The 7,362-nt window shown below is 37.0% G+C and overlaps 1 protein-coding gene across 2 annotated transcripts in view; it reads right to left on the reverse strand.

Moving 5' to 3' along the window:
* NLN (neurolysin) overlaps positions 1-5,256 on the reverse strand; it is a 34,378-nt gene extending 29,122 nt beyond the window's left edge. For both annotated transcript variants that reach the window (XM_053932793.1, XM_053932792.1), the window contains exon 1: positions 5,198-5,256. The gene's annotated coding sequence lies outside the window, so the exon portion shown is untranslated. The remainder of the gene's footprint in view (positions 1-5,197) is intronic.
* Positions 5,257-7,362: the final 2,106 nt, after the last annotated feature.

The raw sequence follows: 7,362 nt of genomic DNA on the forward strand, positions 1-7,362 counted from the left end.
CAGCTTTAGAAAATACAGACAAAAGCCAACATGCTCCTACTACTGAGAATCACTATATAATACAGTCAAGATTTAAACCTGCTGTCTCATTTAAGTCTGATTATAAATTGATAGTTTTAATTCCATCGAAGACTCTTTAATGGCACTTTCAGTTTTCAAATTAATCTTCACCTAAACAGTATTAGTTACCATGACAAGTATAATTTTACAGAGTGAAGTAAATGAACTAATATATTTCTGGGAAAAAATACATACAGACCAATTTTTGTACTTGCAAGTACATTTGACAGTTCCTTGTAGCCACACAAAAATCAGGGTATATTGGATTCATGCAGGATGGAAAACTATATTCTCTCCTGACAAAAGAGAATAACAGCCTCAGAAAGTGAAGTGAGAGCCAAGATTTTAAAAAGAGAGAAAGACAGAGGGCTGTGTATGTGCGTGAGAGAGAGAGAGCAAATTCAGATAATTTAGTCATCAAGTTATTAAATACTCTAATACAAATAAATACAATTAAGTTTTTCTTGCTGGAACTTATGTATACCTTTAGAGGACATTCTTACGGATATAAGTAAGAGCAGATTTGCAAATCACAACTAATGCCATGAACAACTTTTTTAGTCAGTAACATACAGTATGAAAAATGCTGGAGCTCAAATTCAAGAGAAACATTTAGGTGTTTCTATTTTTTGAAACTGCATAGCTTAGCTAAACAACACTTCCTGGTCTTTGAAGTTGCAGGAGAAGCAGTGCTGCATGTTGGAAAGCAGCACTGTGTATCTGAAAACTGCACCCACTAGATACCTGCAAATCAATACCCACAGGGGCTCAATGTTCTAACTCCACCTAGCGGCCTCATCAAAATGAAAAACAAAACAAAAAACCAGACACCCTACTAAGGCAATATAAAAATTGACAGTTTGCCTCAGGACATGCTATTTGGTACTTGAGTAACATGCTATACATCAGCATTTCCCTGGAAGTCAGAGTCAAGTGCTACCAAATATATACAAATGACAGCAGATAGGCATGGTTTAAGTAAAGTTTTTAACAGTCAAACCTCACATAAAATGGAATTTAAAAAAAAATTAAATGAAGTTAAAAAGGATTTCAAAACCAAATCTCAATTCAGCAGCATCTAATATAGTGCACATTACAGTTGGTCTGTTTCACAGGATGGGCTTTATAAAAAAATTAACAGGCTAAAATATTCGTATTATTTAGAGTTCCTTAGTTTTTGCTTGAATTTAAAATATACTTTCATATTACTTTCCATTTTGATGCACAACTTTAGACAAGAACTGACTATGTATCTAATTGTAAAGCAATTACAAAATCAACCAAAATAAGAGAAGGGTAGCACAAGGTAAAACAAGAATGAAAAAAAAAAAATCCAAGACAGAACCAGCAGAGTTAAATGGCTCAAAGTTAATCATAAGGCAACATTATTTCAGCAAAGCCAAAGGAATGAAACTATAACCCTTCAATACAAATCATCACTTCTTCCTGCCAGACAAACACATATTAAGTCCTTTTTCCATTTCACTTCTCAGTCCTCTCATCTGTTTGGCTCTTAACAGTATAGGGAACAGTGAATACATGCCTCGAATTCCTGGGCCATTTTCCTTGGAAAAGTATTTGGCTCTGTGTCATAACTGTGTTTATCACAGATGTGTCTTACTGTAGAAAAGGATAGCATGTTTAGTACTTCCTAATTTAAAGTTCCTTAACTGCCATTAGAAACTGATTTCTAAAGCTGCATTTGAAGAAATAGAAAATCTAGCAGCTTTTCACACTAAACCTTAAATTTGTCACACCTTTCAGAAAAAAGAAATTCTCTGCAACTGAGTTTACTGCACAGTCAACATTAACTATACTTTTAGCACTTCCAGTCTAAATGAGCAAGATAAAAAAACCTACCAGTCATACAAACATTTAAAAATCTTTATTGATAGATTCGTTACCCTTAGTGCTCATGACCTTACTATCTGACAAAAAATATTTACTGGTTTTCCAATAGAATTAACATCAGAAAACTAACTGAAAAGGTGCTCCATGGCAGCTAACAAAAAGCCCAGACCCTAAGTAGGAACTGAACCAGTGTACTCAAACATGATACAACTTACTTATTTCTTCTCCCCTTCTCCTCCAACAATCTTTAAACAAAATGAATTTGGAAACTGGTCTGGTTTGCTTTCATACAAGGAGGTGATTTCCACACAGTAAACTGCAGTGGAACACACAGAAATGCTAGAGTATGGTTTCTGCAGTGTCTGATCTCTAAAATTATGGTATCCATAGTTCTAGGGAAAAAAAAAACCAGAACAAAACCCAACAACCAATAAGCCAACAAAAAAACAAAAACAAAAACAAAACAAAAAAAACACAACAAAAAAACAACAACAAAACAAAAAAAAAAAAAAAAAAAAAAACCAAAAAAAACACCAACAAAACAAAACAAAACAAAAAAACAACAACAAAAACCAAACAAACAACAAAAAAAACCAAACAAAAAAACCCACAAAACAAACAAACAAAAAAAACAACACACCCCAAAACCCAAACCACAAATTACTAGTACTACTAATTTAGGTTTCACAGCTTTCTGTGAACTGTATCCATTGTGTGTCACAGCAAACGTCCACCAAAGTAGCTTGCAGGATCTCAGGAAAGAATATTGTTACCAACACTTGCATGCAGACAGTAATTGTACTATACTGAGTCTGAGGCACAAGGCATTAATTGAGATTGTCTTATTGTTTGGTTCTAATATCAGGTGAACTGTGAAAGAAAACAGTGGGGAAAAAAATTGCATTTGAGGTCCTACAGCTCTCTCAGGTGCTGCTGCATAAGCATATATCATATTTCCATCATGACAGCCATAAACAGCAAGTGTAGGCTGTTTAGTGCAAACAAAAAACTCCCAGGATAGCTCAGTAGTTGAATGCAATCAGCTAACACATGTGAAAACGCTTGTTTATCTGAAAAAGAGCTGGTACTGCAAGACAGAGAAAAATACTGAGAGTTTGTAAATGCTTTCTCTGATTGATACCCAGTGCTAATCAGTTCAGCCTCTTCCATGGAAATATGCTTTGACTTCTCACTAATCTTGTCTCATACAGTCAAAGCAATGAGAAATGCTCCCTTGCCATCACTAGGTAGTTGGAAAACTCTGTCTTCATAGCAGATGATGACCTACTCCACCTTACTTGCTTACCATCTTAAATCAGTCTTCCCATCTCCTTGGGAAGACAGTGCATTATGAACATGCCATGTTTATTTCAGTGCTTGCAAAATCCCAAACAGCCTGCTCAACACCACAAATTAGGAAAGGAAATTAGGTTTGCCTTCCTCTCCAGCTTTTAAGTGAAAAGTGATTTAGTAATACTGTGCTTCGCAGGCTTGTTACGGGTTATATGAAATATTGTTCCACCACAATTAATATGGCAAAGAACTTTGCTTATTTAACTTTCCACCAAAGAAATAAAAAGTGTCTGTTAGAGATGGTATGAAAAACACATGTGCCCAGTAATATTTTGCTCAGAAACAAGTAAAATCACCGCCATCCTCATCCCACCTTCTCTAATCTAAACACAGATAACATTTATTGAAAAAGTCTCCTCTACAGAGAAAAATTCAGACTCAGAAATCTATAGTTCAGTTAATATAATCTATTTTATTTCCACAGATCTTTGACCAAAAGGTCCTAAAGAAACTATGTTGCTGTGGGATGAGAAGGTAGATCTTCTTGCAGGTAAATGGTTATAAAAATTAGGCTGTTAAAATTTTTCTGAATGGAACTATGTGACCTGTGGAATCCTGGAAGGTTCCATGCAGGGATCTGTATTCTTTCATGTCTTTATACATCATCTACAAAAAGCTGGGATTAATGAAGTGACAAAAATTACTAATGATTATTTACTCATGACAATGCAGTGTACTAAAGGCAGCCACAAAGAGATGAAAAAGAATGTCACAACACAGAAAAGTTTAAAACCACTAACAAAGTAAATTTCAGACTTAATAAATGTCACACACTTCTGACTTTACATACACAGGAGGAGTTGTGAGACATCTAATCATTCTGGAGACAAAACAGTTCAACAGAAACATCAACAAAGAAGCAGCTGCAAAGAAAGAAATTATAGGACTTAGTAGAGGTGGAATAGAACAAAACACAGAAATTCACTACACATGAAGCACATGCATACTACGTGCATTTCTGATTGTCTGAACAGTTAAACTCTCTTGTCTTCTGTTCTCCCACTTGCCAAAACCTTTTTCTGTTCTACCTAGTCATGATGACTTAGAAATAATGAAGACTTAGAAACAATCAGCTGCATTGAGCAATGGAGTCTACTCAAAGTACAAATACTAACTAGACTGGGATTCTTTGGAGGGGGAAAAAAAATCACAGAATAAAGCACAAGTACTGAGAAAGTACTTCTAAGATCTAAACAATCATAAAGTGGATGGAGAGAATGAACAAGGATCAATTTTTAACCTGTAACTTTCAACATAACCAGCTAGAGAGTTTTAGGAGAGAGTTTCAATATGAAAAAATATCACTGGACAGATTTTTATACAAGATCATATAAAAAAACAGTTTTTTGTTAGAAGTCCCTAATTTCTAGACTGTTCTGAAAAGATAATACTAAATGTACATATTATCTTACATGTTTTCTAAGGTACCTCATCCTGACTCCTGCTGAACAAAGGCTAGACTTTTGAACTAACCCAAACTATTCTAAAGAAATCTTTCCAAACCAGGCATTTCTTGCTTTATAGCAAGAATGACAGAACAGGTATGTCCTCAAAACACATTAACAACATTTTTAGCATGATCTAACTGGTGCTTCATGGGTCAAATAAAATCCACAAATGCTTGCCAGCTCAACAGCTTTGAGCTGTTGCTCACCCAGTCCAGGAAATAATTTTGTTCTGTAAATTCCATCTAATAGAAAACTGCTCTTCAGGAGCCTGCTGTGGTTAGAAAGGTGGTAGCTGTTGCTTTTGACCACAGGAAAAATTGCTGCTGCAATACACAGGAGAGTTTATGCAGTCCATGGATCATAGGAAAAGGCAAAAATGTCCCAAATGTCTTGTTTGGCCTTTGCCATTTCTGAGGTGTTGGACCTGATACTTCAATGAAAGAAAGAGATATATTATTGTTGTAAGTATGAAATAGGATAATTACTATGGAAGTTCTTCCCATTTCTTTGCCCTCCAGTGTCATTCCTTCTTCTGCCTTTTCCCAGCCTCAGTTTCTTGCTGGTTTTCTTCCTCAGTAAGAGAAATGACAGTGTTCAGAGTTCCTTTCCACTTTCTTTCATTATATCGATACCTGTACATAGTACAGTATGTGGGTACCTGTCTCAGTCATGTACATGGATTTCCATACTCAAAACCTGATTTTGAAGATTTCCAAATAAATGCCCCAGAATTCATGAATCCAAGAAAATTTTAGATCACTAAAATTATTTAAATCAATGTGTCTTCTCTTATTTTTTTCATATATAAGAATATCCTCATAAAGTAAACAAATTCCTATGTTTAATTATCTAGCCAGTTTATTTTCCATGTGTTTTATTGCATTAAATCTACATCTTTAAATCTTTTGAATCTGAATGGGAAAAAAAGATAATTGGAAAAAGCCTCCTTCTGCAAAGCTGCCTACTTTGGCCAAAAGAATCAAACCTTAACATCATTTTTTTAAATGTAAGACATAATACTTGACACTTGCTAAGAATGGTTGTTTTTATCTCATGTTAAGGTGCCCGCAGGAAAAATAGAAGCTGGAACAGAACCTATTCAAGATTTCTGTGACCAGCTCCTTAACTTTTGAAAGTTAGGAGGTCACTATGACACACTCAAGAATACTGTCTTTCATGAAACAATTATGTGGGCACACTGAAATGATGATTTGAGAAAAAAAAATCACAATTAATGAAGTGCAGCAACCATTCCCCATTCTACTGATTTTTACTTAAGAAGGAAGTATCCTCATTGTCCTAAGGCAAACTGCAACCAAAGATAAAGAATATTATATAAAGAATATAAAAAAATTTATGTTTTATATTCTTTATATTTATATAAATAATTATATATTTTATATTCTTTATATAAAGAATTTTATATAAAGAAAATAAAAAAGCCTTCTTGCATTCTTTTTGATGGAAAAATCTGTAAGACAAAGACAGTCAATGAGAAGAATGAAAATGACTGTACAAAAAAAGGAATGTAAATGTAAATTAGGAAAAGAAAATAGATGTGCACTTTATTTAGCACCAGAAAATAAATCACTTAATTTTCAACAGCAGCAGGAGCCTTATGAAAAGAAAATATTCTGATTCTTATTTTCTATCTGCTAATACTCCTCCATCCTAATTTGAAATTAAAAAAGGCTGTGGAGTAGGACAAAAACCGTACACTTTGTGCAGTAAGCACATGACTATCATTTCTCAAAAGACCATGCGAGGCAACCATCTTTTCCATTTCAGGCTGAAATTCAGTTCCATTCTCTTTACGACAATGTACTCTCCTATTTCAGTGCTTCCTATCAAATGTAGGCCTTTAGAAAAATTGAGAGACCAAAATTAAAGCAATTATGTTCATTTGTCTAGTCTGCCTAGAATTGACTACAAGCCTTTCATACCGGTTTTCTGGGGTCCGTTTAGAGCTAGTGTTCGTTATGGAGAAAGTAAGTAATCCCCTATTTTAAAACCTTTTGACGGTACATTGGTACCTCTTTCACCTGTCCTACAACGTGTAGGAGCGACACACCTCTTTATAAAGCTACTAGGAGCACACTGCCGGCCTTGCTTCACGTACACCCTGCTGCAGAGCCCCGTTGCTACAGCCGTATCCCTCAATCCATTGTGTTCTGTCCAATTTCTCTTGCAGTGATTCTGACTCAGTGCAAAGAGTACCAAGAGGAGACCTCGCCTCGCCTCGCCTCGCCCATCCTGCCCACCTGGAAGCCGTGCATAACGGAGCCCACGGCAGGGAGGGCAGGCTGCAGGAATCGCTCCAGGAGCTGAGGCAATAAACCCCACAGGTAGTCATGTTTCCTGCCCCACTGTCTGCTTTACCCCTCGGGGCTCGCCCCGCACGCCTTGGCAGCTCCCCCTCGGCCCGGGGCTCAGGCCCGGCTCCTCGAGCGAGGACCGGGAACCTCCTCCAACCAGCCGCGGGCAGCTCCGGGCTTCCACGGCTTCCAGTCGGGCCGGGCGGCCCCTGCCGCCCCCCCGCCTTTATCCATCCACCCACCCCCCACCAGAGACCGGTCCCGTCCCGGCTCCCGCGGCACCAACACATGCCCTGCGCGCCTACCTGCGAGCCGCGCCCGCGCACAGCGACAGC

Source organism: Vidua chalybeata, chromosome Z (genome assembly GCF_026979565.1).
Source record: "Vidua chalybeata isolate OUT-0048 chromosome Z, bVidCha1 merged haplotype, whole genome shotgun sequence".
NCBI lineage: Eukaryota > Metazoa > Chordata > Aves > Passeriformes > Viduidae > Vidua > Vidua chalybeata.